Source organism: Schistocerca piceifrons, chromosome 2 (assembly GCF_021461385.2).
Source record: "Schistocerca piceifrons isolate TAMUIC-IGC-003096 chromosome 2, iqSchPice1.1, whole genome shotgun sequence".
Taxonomy (NCBI): domain Eukaryota; kingdom Metazoa; phylum Arthropoda; class Insecta; order Orthoptera; family Acrididae; genus Schistocerca; species Schistocerca piceifrons.
Window position 1 is genome coordinate 261,653,727 of NC_060139.1, and position 14,432 is coordinate 261,668,158.

At 39.5% G+C, this 14,432-nt stretch overlaps 1 protein-coding gene and 1 non-coding gene across 2 annotated transcripts in view; one reads left to right on the forward strand and one right to left on the reverse strand.

Annotated features, from left to right (window-relative positions):
- LOC124775312 (sodium channel protein Nach-like) overlaps window positions 1–14,432 on the reverse strand; it is a 206,659-nt gene that overhangs the window by 105,589 nt on the left and 86,638 nt on the right. The gene's annotated exons all lie outside the window — the stretch shown is intronic.
- Window positions 3,792–3,864, forward strand: Trnar-ucg. The gene has a single exon. It is a non-coding gene; the product is annotated as a tRNA-Arg (tRNA).

Genomic DNA, 14,432 nt, shown 5'->3' on the forward strand with positions numbered 1-14,432 from the left:
AAAGACTTGATGGCAGCAATGAATGAGCTGCAGACGATGACTGACTAACGTCGTCGCTGGCTGACCACTGAGCGCGGCTACGAACTGTAGACTGGCACAACCGCACTACTCTCCTGCTGCACATGAAGTGGCCTAGCGGCGCCTCGCGGCGAGCATAAGTACTGCGACTGGCTGTGTACTCTTTGGCTAGCACAGCCGTTCTTCTGTTCCGTTTACCGAGAGAATCGCATCCGGCGGATCGATCTCTCAGGCGTCAGTGTGGTCGTATGACTGACGACACCACATAGCGTGTAAATGTGGAGACTGTTTCTTGTCCTGGTCACCAACCTTATATCCAGATTGAAGTTTGTATCACTTCTTTACAAGAGGACTGAGGTTTATTCTAGGAGCCAACTCTGCACTGAATTTAAAAAGAAGTTCTACTTTTTACAGGGATACAAAGCATTTGACCCAACTAATCAGGAATGTTGCTAAACCTCCGTCAATTTCAGGTGATGGGTTACTGAATTAAGAGTCATGTATGAGAATTTCTTGTAAACAAGACGTATGTTTTTCAACAGTTACACATGTAGAATCATTAAATTGGCAAAAATGGTTCAAATGGCTCTGAGCACTATGGGACTCAACTTCTGAGGTCATCAGTCCCCAAGAACTTAGAATTACTTAAACCTAACTGACCTAAGGACATCACACACATCCATGTCCGAGACAGGATTCGAACCTGCGTCCGTAGCGGTCTCGCGGTTCCAGACTGTAGCGCCTAGAACCGCACGGCCACTCCGGCCGGCCATTAAATTGTCATTATTATAACAAAAGTGAAGTGTTTCCAAGGAGTTCTATAGACATGAGGTAATAGGTCGAAAGAAAACTGGGTGAATATGTAGAAACTTAGTTCATGTTTGAATACCGGCTCAACAACTGTACTAAAGAAAATATTCGTATGCTCTGTGACAAAATATTGTTGACCAGTGTAACAGAATTGTGTGGTCTCGTGGACAATGACTGCAGAGGATATTTCACCATGTTCACAAGTCTCTGAGCTGTGGTGCTGCCGCACCAAATATCGCTGATGAAACCTCGGTGGAATGCCATCGCAGTAAATTTCGCCAGCAATGAAATCCTATCAGTGTGAGAAAGTCTTTAAAATATTTCTTGTCTCCATTGGAAAGTGTATCTCTGTTTTCAACTTTTAAAGTAACTTAGATGTGATAGCTACATTTCTCATGCAGCAAAATATAACCTACAGTGCATCAGATGTACTGTAGCCAAGAACGACATTTTTCAATGCAATAGTTGACAGATGGGTTAGTTAAATCCGAAACGTAATAGTAACTGTCACTAACAATGAAAAGATTGCTAGTTGATTTCCATTTAGCGATGTGAGGCTGTAACATGTGAAAGAAAAAAATTTTACTGAATCATTTCATTAAAATCGTTTTATAAAGATTTAGTTCCTGTCTGTACGCTGACATGCTAAGTGCAAGGCGTAGCTGCCGTGGCAGAAACACGGTAGGGATGCCTGGGCAGTGGTCACAATGCGATTTCTGCTGCAACAGTATGGGTAACGCCTTCAGGGCGCCGTTTCATTCCATGTGAAACTGCCCCACACGGAAATACTTCCATCACTTTTATGAGCCGTTTCCTTGGTGCAAGCGGAATGCATTGCTCTGCGTGGTTTTCGAGGAGCTTGTAGTCTTCCACTGGCTACCCATCATTACAGGTGATCGTTTCCCAAACTTCATGACTCCAGTGACGGTATTCCTTGCACCCGAAGTAATCTCTGTATTCTACAACGTGTTGTGACAAGAGCGTATTCTGGATTTTAAACTCTGCCTTTTGCAAAACACAATGTTCTTCTTTTGTCTATTTACCCAAACATGTTTCAACACCTATGTGTTATTTCTGTGGGCCTGGATTTATTACAGTAGAAATATTATACAACTTGCATGGACATTTTCTTATTTTGCGCATAAAATACGGTAGCTTTTGTATTTTATGTTTTATAGTGATTGCTCACATGAAATTACATTAATTGTGAAAGTGGACTGGAGCAGGTAGGCTTGCATTTATTCGTTTTTATTGTTTGACACCATATCACCTTAAAATTAATAGGAAGAATTTGCTTAGAGAGTTATTAATTTTGAGAATTTTTCGACAGTAGTGGTTGCGTTTGTGCTGTAATTACGTTTCCTGACCTGTTGTGCATCAATGATGTGTTTTCTTGTTTTTATTGTTATTACATACACCTTTCTCATATCTTTTACACTTCAGCCTCACCTGTTACCAGAAGCTGTCATAGGCAACAAGAGACTGGGGAATAAACTTTTATAATCTATGAATAATACATATCAAAACAAAAGTGTAGCGTAACTGTATCATTATAGATCCCACTTATGATGCTTTAAAGAGAAAAAATGCAAACACGTTTGGGAGAATAAAATACAGTGCAGCAAGAGAAGGTATTTTTTATTTACAAACAAATAAAATTGTTCATTTGTTTCTCATTTTGTTTTAGTTCATTGAGCTGTGTGGTTCTTATTTAAGTGTCTTGTACCAGTCTACATGATGCGTCTGTCAAATAGATTATGATTATTATTATTATTATTGCATTACGTTCCATCATTTTAATGTTTTATTCTTATTGCTATTGTTACAGTCTGTACCTAAGTGGTCAGGTTATTTTATTGTTAACATTTGACAATCGTTCTGAGATAAGTAATTGAATACCAGTTTTATCCTGCGGCCTGCAGGGGTTTTACAGATACATCTACGTCTATACTCAGCAAACCACCGTGAAGTGCATGGCAGAGGGTATGTCGAATTGTACCAATTATTATGGTTTCTTCCCGTTCCATTCAAGTATGGAGCGCGTGAAGAAAGATAGATTGAATGCCCGTGTGCGTGCAGTAATTATTCTAATCTCATCATCACGATCCCTATGTAAGTGATACGTAGAGAATAGTAGGATATTCCTAGAGCGATCATTTAAAGCCGGTTCGTGAAACTTTGTTAATAGCATTTCTCGGGATAGTTTGTCTATCTTTCGTTCAGTTCCTTCAGTATCACTGTGACACTCTCCCCAGATTAAACAAACCTCTGAACATCACAGAAACTTCGTCCTTCAGTCTTCGAAGGGAATTATGCTGTGGCAAATACTAATCAAATACTGCACATCAACAATCTGGATGCCTTCCATCAGTACTATCTGACAGGAAATCAACATTTGTTTACAATCTGAGAGCAAAAAATGAATTTACTTCGTACAATACAGATCTTTATCTAATAAGTCACTTAGCTATTTTCACATATAATTGGACACAAAAATAAATTCTGAAGACATCAAACAACTAATTTTTAAATACAGTCGAAAGACACTATGGATAGCCTACTGTAAGTACGTTACCGCGAGCTGCAGTTCAATTTATCTTATTACTGTAAACGTTTTGTACACAGTTTATGTAAGATGACTTTCTAAAATTAAAGTGAAATTTTAGACAGTCGCCAGGCTGCCTTAAAATTTTATATGGGTTGCTTCCTGAATTCCTCAAGTTGAAAACGCAGTAATCAGTTAAATAAGCAGTCTGACTTTGAAACTCGATAAATTAGCTAATTTAATCTCTTGAAACACCCTGTTACTCATAACAGTGTGAATATCGCATGACGTGTTGGAAAAGAGTTTTGATGCGACTGTGCTTCGGCTCAGACGTTTCATCTTTATAACTTTAAAAACAGAATTAAAGCTTGAGTATTTTCTGTAACAAATCCTGTACTGGGGCATCCTACCTTCGTCCGACCGTGTGGCCTAATGGATAAGGCGTCGGACTTCGGATCCGAAGATTGCAGGTTCGAGTCCTGTCACGGTCGAAATATTTTTTTCGTTTATTTATGGGTGTATTACAATGGCAGAAGAACGAAATCATGTAAAAGTTGGGAACTACTGCTTTCATGAATATTTCTATCGTTTATTTATGGGTGTATTACAATGGCAGAAGAACGAAATCATGTAAAAGTTGGGAACTACTGCTTTCATGAATATTTCTAATCTCTTACGCACTATTTGATGCTCAAATTCACCTGTGCAGAAACATCACAATAAATAAAGACCATTCAACGAAATAAAAAGAACCCTTTCTTTCTTTCCTTCCTTCATGCGTACATTTATCTTCATATATTAACTGACTCATTCATCGTCTTTCGTAGATCTCTTAACAAGGAGAACTTTCAGGGGTGTGGAACTAGTCAAGGTACGCATTAACAAAAGACAAATGCATCGCTGAAATTTGAACTGTGTACTGTATTAATAACAAACATCATTATACCGCTTAATGCCATTAACGCTTACGCTATCTAAATTTAACAGAGTAAGTTTTGGTAAGAGCGCTGCTAGTTTGAAGAATGTGCTCGCGCGTTTCTCTCTCTCTCTCTCTCTCTCTTCCCCCGTGTCTCTTGTGCAAGCGCACACCATTCCTAAACTTAATGCTTAGCAACGTAAACAGAGATCGCAGTTTGGTTCGCATTGTGAAATAATTTAAAAATATAGTTGTATTACAGACAGTTGTACTTTGAGCGGTGTCCATTATCGTTCATAGCCTTCTGACAAGCAATTACACAGAAGTTTCGTTTATCTGGAACCAGAATATCGGCTTTTCCGGCCGTCCTGAGCGGACGCGCTGTGGCGCTTCTGTTTGGATTTCATGACTCTGCGTAACAGTGTTGTGTAAAATTGTGATTGTGGTGATGCAGCATTTTAGTTTCCTTGTATTCGCGAACTGTTAACTGCTGACATGGCAACAATGTTTCCCAGAAAGCTTACCCTAAGATTTGGATTTGACAAAGCAACCCGTAATGTTCAGCCAAGTTCACTAGAAATTCATGACTGGATCGTTGACGTTATTGGCATTACTTCGGATCAGACGCACACTGCTTATTATGACTTGGAGCAATACTGCTTTTTTGTGAAGCTGCTTTCCCCGTTGGTGTTGGAACGGATTTTGCAGAAATTTGAAGGAAAAGCTGAATTCCGCCATCGCGATAATTCGGTGAGTACAGTTACTATTTCAAATGCTGATGTTGATTATAAACAAGTCAGAGTATTTAATTTGCCTCCTGAGGTAGAAAACTGCTACTTAAAAGACGCATTATCTAAATACGGTGACGTCAGACAAATTTGTAATGAACGATGGTCAAGCCAGCATAGATTGCAATGCTTTAGTGGCGTTCGTTCTGTCGATATGCATGTCAAACAAAACATTCCATCTCATATTTTGGTTTGTGGCTACAAAGCGCACGTTATATACAATGGACAGACTTTGACTTGTCATATATGTAATGAAAGTGGGCATCTCCGGCAGAACTGTCCAAAAAAGGTGTTTGTATTGCAGAATAATTTACAACAGCGTAAAAGGTTAACACTGGCTGATCTTGTGACTGAAAATCAGATGACGGGTGGTGAAGTTTCCAGCATTTCGGGGAATGTAGACGACAGGCCACAAAATACTCTTGAAGCATTTCCACCTTTACTCAGGAAAGACACTGTAGACAATCCGGCTGGAAAAAGTAGTATAGCCACTAACAAAAGACGTCGAACTTGTGACGGCAGTAGCACAGATGAAGAAGATATCAACCTATCGCTGAAAGCTGTAGGTGACATTCAGAAAACAGTACTGGAAACTGTTTCAGACAATATTGTCAGCATAGATTCGAACTCTGAGTCAAGTACATCAGTAGACAGATCGAATATGCTACCATCACCTGAACAGGTCGAAGTGACATCAGAGTCCCATTCTGTAGCGCTGGACGCGCCAGTAGATGGCAATGCGCTGCTCTTAGTGACACCACAACCCCGCGCTGCAGTACCCGTACGTCAATCAATGCAGACAGATTCACTCGCAGATGCAACTGAAAGCAAACATGACGAGGTAGCGAGTGATTGTCAACAACAGGCGACGTCACAGTCCAAATCCCAAGACGAAGAAGTGGAGTTTTACAACAATAACACACAAACAGTAAACGAAAGTGTTCATAGAAGTGATGGGGCATTGGAAGAGTGTTTGCAAACTGCTTCTGCGCCGCCTTTGGCAGACGAGATGGTGGCACACGACTGCCACTCAGATCCACCGACTACGGTCTCGGTGGAAAACTGTTCAGGGGGTGGGCGGAGCAGACATTCGGTGAAGGCTAGTGTCAATGCAAACCGCAAGAAAAGTAAAAAGAAAGGTTCTAATGCAAACCGTGGCGGTGGTCTCCAGTCAGATTCTCAGGAAGTATCCGGCATGGAGTGGCATGAAATGATAGACTAGCGGGAAAAAGGTCACCCCCCTATGTTACAGTCATATACGATTACCACGTTAAACATTAATAGAATACAGTCGGATGTTAAAATAGCTGCTCTGAAACAGTTTCTGTATGAGTCAGCGACGGATATTGCTCTCCTACAGGAAGTGGTATTCCCACAATTAAATTTTTCCAATTACGTTGATTTTTACAATATTTCCACTGAAACGAATGTTGGCACGGCCATTTTAGTTAGAGAAGGCATGACGTTGATAAATTAGAATCGGGGCGAGGTATTGGAATAAATGTAGCAGGAGTTACTATAGTCAATTTATATGCTCCTTCTGGCAGCAGTAATAGAGCTGCAAGAGCCACATTCTTTAATGAAAGCGTAATTTATTTACTGAGGAAAAACCCCCTCCAACTTATAATAGGGGGAGATTTTAATTGTGTATTGAGTCGAAAGGATCAAACCCCCAACTTCAATTACTCACCTGACTTGAGACGTCTTGTTGTTGATTTAAAATTAAAAGATGCGTGGGAAATAAAATACCCAACAATGGTGAACTTCACTCATATTGTTGCAAATTCCTGTAGTAGAATTGACAGAATTTACGTATTGGAAAATTTAGCAGATAAAGTACTGAAAACAGAAACTGTTCCCGTTAGTTTTTCCGATCACAGTGCGTTGCTGACCTGCGTAAATTTAACACCACAACCTACCCGAAGAGTAAGAAGCCAGTGGAATCTAAATATATCGTTATTATCAGAAGAAGACTTAGAAGATGCCCTAACCAGAGCTTGGGAAATGTGTCTCCGTTCACTGAACAACTTTCCAAGTGTGATAGAATGGTGGACCCAACGAGCGAAACCGAAGCTAAGGAAAGTTTTAATATCTTTTAGTATAGATATGGCCAGAGAAAGGAAACAGACTGTAGAATTCTACTACAGCGTGCTCAGGGACCTCTACGATCAGACAGATGCAATTCCTACAAGATTAAAAGACATCAAGAAAATAAAAGCAAAGTTAATAAGTCTGAAACGTAAGGAACTGGAGGGACTTAAAATAAAATCCAAAGCAAAGTCAGTCACTGAAGATGAGACTGCTGCATTGTACCACCTTGTCAGACACGCCAAAAATAGAAGAAGAAGTTTCATGGATGAACTTCAAATAGATGATGGTACCATAATCACCACCCAGAAGGAAATAATTAAAGAGATCTCAGCGTACTATGAACGTATGTATGCGTCAGGGGAAACAAACGAAGAAGAATACGATGACCTCTTTGGGACATATCTTCCACGAATATCGCGAGATGGTGATGAGAACATTTCTTCCGACATCACCAAGGAAGATGTATTAGAAATCGTGTGCAGCTCCCCTGCTAAAAAATCTCCAGGACCTGACGGACTGCCCATTGAATTCTATAAACGATTATGGACACTAATAGGAGAAAAGTTCACCGAAATTGTCAATGAAGTCTTACAAGGAAAGCCAGTGCCTGCAGAGTTCAAACAATGCAAAATCGTGTTGATCCCGAAGAACAGAGGCTGCAAAAAAATAAACAACCTACGGCCGATTTCGCTTTTAAATTCAGATTATAAAATTATAGCTCGAGTAATTAACAAGCGCTTTACACCATGCACTGCTGACATCATAGGCCAACAGCAGACTTGTGCTTTTAGAAGAACGATTTTACAAACTGCGGCTTTGTATCGCGATGTCATTGCGCTAGCGCAGGCAAGTAACATAAAATGTGGACTGCTTTTCATAGACTTCCATAAGGCATTTGATCAAATTAATCACAAATACCTGATAGAGATAATGCGCCGAATGGACTTCCTGCCAAAAACCATCGACATCATCAAGAACATGGCAATGGGTGTTACTGCACAAATCTCCGTTAACTGTCAACTGACAAAAAAAATTGAAATAAAAAGGGGTGTTACCCAAGGAAGCCCCTTATCCATGCTCCTGTTCGTTATATCGCTGGAACCTTTCTTGAGACAGCTACAGCACAGGCTGACAGGCATTACCATTCAAGGAACAAAGACCGTGGTAGGTGCTTACGCGGACGATGTAGGCGTAATCATCAGAGACCAAACAGATGTGACACAACTAGAGATGATACTTGCAAAATATTGTTCCGCATCAGGTGCGAGGGTAAATGAAAATAAAAGTAAATTTCTAAATATAAAGCGGCTTGCTAACTTACGCATTGAGTGGGCGAACCATGTTAATGAACACAAAGCTCTTGGAATGGCATTGACAACGTCCCTTATAAAAATGATAGCAATAAATTGGCGGGAGGTGGCAAGAAAAATCAAGGGAGCTTTGATTGAAAACTGTCAACGTAGCATAGACCAGTTCCAGAGAATACTGTTTGTCAACACGTATATTTTATCCAAGGCCTACTACATAGCACAGGTTCTCCCCATTCCATCAATGGTGGCAAAGTTCTTGTGGAAAGGGGAATTGTTTCGAGTGCCGGTAAAGACAGCAGTTTTGGATCCAAGCAATGGAGGAATGGGTCTAACCGACATCAAGTCTAAAGCGATGGCATTGTATGTCAAACGAACATGGAGCATAATGTGTAATGATCCAGGGTGCATTACAGCAAAACTATACGATATTGTCAGGCCAGAAAGTGTGGAGCCGCCGATAAATATACAAAAAATAAGTTTTAAGCTGAAACACATTAGGGAGTATTATCTTGAACTAAGTTATCTCAGCAAAAAGATTTTAAACTCCAAAAACGTTACAGCAAAGGCGATTTTAGCTGAAAGGCGGAAACATGAAAGGAAAAATAACATAGAAACCAAATATGCTGGAATAGCAAGGAATGTGGTCTGGAAAAACATCAGTAGTGATGTTCTTTCGTCTGACGTGAGAACAGCGTGGTACAAGGAAGTCAACAACATCATCAGCACTAATGAGCGCCTCTTTGCCGTCGGTTTAAGTGACACAACCCTCTGCAGCAAATGCAACCTCGTTGATAGTGTGCCTCATCGTTACACTTGTGGAGATCGGATTATCAACTGGAGGTGGACCAGGGAGAAAATTGCTCAAATAACAAGAACTTCAGCAAACAATGTACCGACTAACATTTTCTTCAGACCAGAGGAAAGTTACTACCCTCAGGCAAAAAATAACGCTGTGATTTGGTTAATGGGCAAATATACAAGTTATGTTTTTAATAATATTGGGAGCGATGAACATATTGAATACAAGATGTATATGGAAAATGAATTCGAGAAAATACTCAAATATCAGAATCACAATAAGAAATATGGTAACATGCTCCGAATTGTCTTCAACCGAATGGGCATAGGTTAGGAACTGGATTCCTAGTAGAGAGGGAATGGATTGGGTCACGTTCCCGACCCTAACCTCACCTGCAAGTCACACATGAAAAATAAATCAGCAGTACAGCAGATACAAGAATACGGCGAGAAACATCTGGTGTCTGATATAAAGGAAGATCATGAACTCCCTATAGATGCGTTTAGAAGGCTGGAACTGACAAAAATAACAAGGCAGTGAAATATTTTGCGATGTCGCTGTTCGGGACTTCTCTTCTGTCCATGTAATTTACCCTGGAAAAAACACATATCAAGGATTTACTGAATGATTAATTTGGGCCTGGGAAATGATGATGAGGAACCGGCTGCAGAAGAAGAAAATGTGCGTGCTGAACTGCCACCAGTTGAAGGTGACACTGAAGGTGCTAAATTGTGCTACTACTAAAGGCTCATTTTTTGAATCTGTAATTCATGACTGCAATTATCTGTCACCTTATTTATGTCATTTCATTGTAGCCATTTTTGTTACTGTTTCTAGTGAATAAAAAAAAAAAAAATGGATAAGGCGTCGGACTTCGGATCCGAAGATTGCAGGTTCGAGTCCTGTCACGGTCGAAATATTTTTTTCGTTTATTTATGGGTGTATTACAATGGCAGAAGAACGAAATCATGTAAAAGTTGGGAACTACTGCTTTCATGAATATTTCTAATCTCTTTCGCACTATTTGATGCTCAAATTCACCTGTGCAGAAACATCACAATAAATAAAGACCATTCAACGAAATAAAAAGAACCCTTTCTTTCTTTCCTTCCTTCATGCGTACATTTATCTTCATATATTAACTGACTCATTCATCGTCTTTCGTAGATCTCTTGACAAGGAGAACTTTCAGGGGTGTGGAACTAGTCAAGGTACGCATTAACAAAAGACAAATGCATCGCTGAAATTTGAACTGTGTACTGTATTAATAACAAACATCATTATACCGCTTAATGCCATTAACGCTTACGCTATCTAAATTTAACAGAGTAAGTTTTGGTAAGAGCGCTGCTAGTTTGAAGAATGTGCTCGCGCGTTTCTCTCTCTCTCTGTCTCTTCCCCCGTGTCTCTTGTGCAAGCGCACACCATTCCTAAACTTAATTTCGTTGTAATGGTTTGAATCTTTTTTTTCTTTTGGCTTCTCTCTGAATTTCTAAATGTAACGTCCCTTATTTTTCTAAATGAAATGTATAAATAGGTAAATAGCAATAATACTAGCTTTTCAATCAGGTGCCACCATATGCTGTACAACTGAAAAGTTTTGCTCTCCTGTCGCATCATAATACCCAAAGTAATAAAATACCATACAATGTACCCTTTGCCTTTCCAAATACGCTTCATTATCGCGTCAGCTATCGCCATTTATGGGTGACCAACACACTATCATCCGAACCATTAACCCCATAAGAATGTTTTTGTCACAACAAATTTCGATTAAGGTCATGAAATCTACAAGAATGTTTAGCACACTGAACCTAGGGGGGGGGGGGGGGGGAGGGAAGCAAAGGACACTCGTCAAACAAAAGACTTAAATAACGAAAGATCTGTATCGGACAGCACAAAACGATTAACGTGTTCTTTTTTTTTTTTTTTTTTTTTTTGGTATATCACAGAACACAGTTGTGTACCAAAGTAACTGCTAAATATCTAAATAAAAGTTCACGTATGTTAGAAAAAGAAACAGAACCACGTCTAGTAAAGCAATGTGGTGTTCAAAACAATCTTTGGATTGATGATTTCATTTTACTTCTACTGTCACTGTGTAAGTCATTGTCTAGTTTGAAAATGACTTTTATTGTGAGAAAAAAACAGTAAGAAGTAAATGTATTGGAACGTGAGTATAAGAATTTCAAGATGTTCAGAAGGGCTTCTGCAAGATGTACGGTTCCCTATTCACACAATATTCTTGTTGCCGGACAAACTCTTTTGTTTTAACCACACTGTCACAGGAGATAAATCCATGGTATACAAGGATAGACAAAATGCAGAATAAGTCAAGGCTTCAGGTCAACACAAAGAGAGATGCATTAAAGGGCATAACAAACTGAACTGGGCGTTTTGATTAGCTTACCCATGTTTTGGCTCTATTTCAACTTATCAAGCTAGATCCTAAGAAATTAGTGTTGTCGATACAGAATGAAATAAGCTAAAAGTGTTCATAAAAAAGCCACAAAAAAGTTGAAATACAACAAGGTGTATTATTATGCAGTTTCATTTTTGCAATAATTATACTGTGTAACAGAGTAGCATGAATTTATATTTAAGTTCTTATCTGAAATCTGCAGGACAGCACAGTAATACAGTTAACTGCGAATGTAAAACTTTTTGAATTAAATATACCTGGTAACATGGAAACAATGGATCTGGATTTTTAGTAGCATAACAGATGACATGCATCACTACACATGCTAATTTGAAGTTTAATTTGAGTTCATGAAACTTACATTTAGTATTATTTCAATTAAATCATCTGTGCATTGTAGTGACGTGGACTGTCCTACATACGGCTATTGTTGCAGTTTTGTTAACAATTAAAGGTGGAAGCATGTAATCCTACTGTTGTGTCGAAGCCCTGCTCGTACTTCAAGAATAGCATTCAGCTTTTCAGAACTCAGATTATTGCGAAGTTTCATTTTAACTACACTCCGTCGTGTGAACAGTCCTCCTACTCTCCCAGCTGCCTATACAAGAACGAGCATAAAGTGAAAGAAGCCAACATGCTAAATTGGTTTTATTCGGACGCACCTTGTCCTTTTTATCAGGTTAAATTTCAGTCATCAGTTGCTAATTAATGTTATTATGCTTTACCAGTTTCGACAAATTAATTTGTTACCTTCAGAAGCTTAGTGTTAGTTTAGCGGATGTCAATATCTACTTGACAGAAGGAATGTGTTAGTTTAAACACTTGTTGACAATTTGCGGTGCATATATTCACAGTTTTGTTGTTAGTTGGGAAAGCCAACGAATTTGAAGGCACATAAGTAAAATAAAACTGCTTGTGGTAATTCATTGATCTACAGCTTAGCCGAGGTATAGGTTTGGTTGGAAGGTAGCAGTTTGGTTCTGAGTTGGCGAAGCTAGCGAATGTGATAGTAAAAAAAGTTTGGTTGTGTTCTCAGACTGACCTGTACCTCAGCCCGTTTGAAAAACTAGCCAGTATATCTCGTTATAGTCACCATACTGCTTACGGCGTTTGACACGTGTTTCCTATGTCAGTGATCAAAGCTCTTATTGAACATTCCTCTATATCAGAGGCAGCCGAACGTCGTGTACTGCTACTCTGTTTACGCACAGGATTGAGGAATCGACGCCATCGTTCTTCTAATAATTCAGATTTAAGTTCCCTGACCATCCCTGTTAAGTTTTCACATGGGCTGCACCACCTAGTTAGCACCTCTGGATTACTTCGTCTGCTGGCAGACATACTTGGCAAGGGCCCAATTACTGGATTTCTACTCTAAGATACGTCGCCCTTGCACTTTGTATGCGGTATCTTTAAGAGATGCTCTTCACTTTCTCAAAACAAGTTGCAAGCGGACGTTATGCGACTATGGGTTTCTTCGATGGCGATTTATTCAAAGGCGTAAATTTCGCCATCATTGCTGACATGTATTTTTGCTCTACTTTGCAGGTAAAGCTTGTAACACCATAAACTGTTAAATTCGCGCTGAAAGCATATACCTGTAGGTTTTTGCGTCACGTCGCCGAAAAACTAAAGACAAGCTGGTACTTGCTGTCTCCCATCGCATAGTCAGTAACACGTAGTTGTTGGGAGAGACACTCACACAAATAACAGAGGTCGACAGTTTACAATTTTAATTCAAGTTCATTGTTAATGGGTTCGTCTTGCTCCACTGTTCACAAATAAGCACAAAGGCGGAACACAAATCACACTCACTCACTGTCACAAGCGTCCTCGGAAACTTTCACTTGCTGCTCCGTTGTTTGTATACCAACTGCTGCCCCCTCCACAGTCACATCGCCCAAAGATATTGTTGCAATCTCCCGACTCGATCCGCATGGGAATTAGGATGGATACACACAACACCAAACAGGTTTGTATTCCATTCCTTATCCGTTTTACATAGCTTCATAATGACACGTCTGGAAATTATAGGATGTGCTACGTTCCACAAGTTACGCACTAATCTAGCAATTTAACACTGCAGTGTGTTTTTTGTTTTTTATGGACGTTAGCTTAGTCTTATTGACATTTTTTTTAAGGTGAGTGTCATTCATTACACCGAGTTGAAATACTGTCCTAGTCAATCTTCATTTTTTCACAGCCATCTGGCGGATAATACATCCCAGCAGGCGAAAGCATCGTCGGACATTACTGCTGAGCGCACCTTGTAAATATTTTATATATACTGACAACATTAGAGGTCCTAGTTAGAGTTGTCAGTTCCAATTAGCAGAAAATCATCAGCTCTTAGGGACTCATAATCTGAAAAACAGGCGAGACAAAGACTTAAAATTTATGACATAAAAAGTGACGTAAAATTTCAATCATTAGATGAGCATTTCCTTATAATTTATTATTACCAATGTTGGTACAACGATACATCTGTACTCAAATGCACCGTTCTGTTCATGTAAAACACCAGCTTATGGCTAGCAATAATATGTTTCCAACGTTCTTCAGCATTTTGTCAACAAGATATGTAAACATGGATAAGCATACTTCAACATGGATAATCAACAGTTAGGCTATATACTCGGAGTTTTTTCGCCGTGCAGCCTCAGCCGTTTGTCGGTCACTTTGAACACACGTACAACAGAAGTACAGCATCGATAAGCAATCGCTATGTGAGCA